The sequence below is a fragment of the Etheostoma cragini genome, chromosome 21 (assembly GCF_013103735.1).
Source record: "Etheostoma cragini isolate CJK2018 chromosome 21, CSU_Ecrag_1.0, whole genome shotgun sequence".
NCBI classification, from domain to species: Eukaryota; Metazoa; Chordata; class Actinopteri; order Perciformes; family Percidae; genus Etheostoma; species Etheostoma cragini.
In genome coordinates this window covers 13013579-13014782 of record NC_048427.1, presented here as the reverse complement: position 1 = coordinate 13014782, position 1204 = coordinate 13013579, and positions in this window count along the sequence as shown.

Below are 1204 nucleotides of genomic sequence, written 5' to 3'. Positions count from 1 at the left end.
ACACACACACACACACACACACACACACACACACAAGGATGAGCCATCACTGAACCATCACTCAACATACACATGACCTCCTTACCTCCCCAATCACTAACAACCTCCTTGTAAAAAGTATGATGTGCTCTTTCTACGTAGCATTTCCTAACTGTGCACACACCACACAACAAGCAACACACACACACACACCTAGGCATGCACCAGAGGCTAACATCTGTAAGGGATTTGTACAGTGAGATGATACCCAATAATAAATAATGTGAACATTTGAAACTCATTTCAGTCCCCCTCAGTACAACCCAAAACAAGGTCAGAGTGCTTTTACGTGTGTGTGTGTGTGTGTGTGTGTGTGTGTGTGTGTGTGTGTGCAGGGAAAAGTGAGAAAGTGAGAAAGAGACCCACATGCACGTTTACACTGTATCAGTGTATTATCCATGCATGTCTATGACATGACGAATCCCAGAATTCCACAGGTGTTCCCAATTCCCAGTCACCGCGGCGACCTCGCCTCAGTGTCCCCTCTCTCACCCTTCACCATTTCCCCTTATAGAATAGCTCCTCCTCTGCTAACTTTTAATCATACGGATGCTTTAATTGGTTCAGTTAATCAGAATCAGATGATTCAGGATCAGACCTTAAATCCCCCCTTTTGTCATCCGAGTGTGGTTTGGTATGTGGCCAGTAGGGGATGCTGTGGGTCATCCTTTGTGAACTCCTCGTTTCCCATGACACAAAACCAGCTGATCCTGCTGGTCAGAGGTCAGCAAAGGGCCTTGGAAAAACACTGGGCGTTCCAGTTGAGCTAATTCAGGATTTTACAGACAAAAAGCTGTAGAAAGGCGGAGAGGAGGTGTGAAGTCACTATACCGTGGTTTGAGCTTACCATGGCGGAGGATGTGACTCCACATCTGTCCTCCTCCTCCCAGCCTTTAACCTCCACCTCCTCTTCTCTTTCTCAGGATGGCCTGTTGCATATTTAGTTGTTGCCATGGCAGCAGCTATTTGTTTGAGACGGGATCATCTGTTATGTCACCTGACCTTATACTGAACCCTCGTGCACACAGTTGTAGTGTGATGCCAGCTCAAACAAGACACCTTTAACTCTAAGAGAAGCTCCATCTTCTACTGTAACATTGTGTGTGTGTGTGTGTTTGTGTGTGTGTGTGTGTGTGTGTGTGTGTGTGTGTGTGTGTGTGTGTGT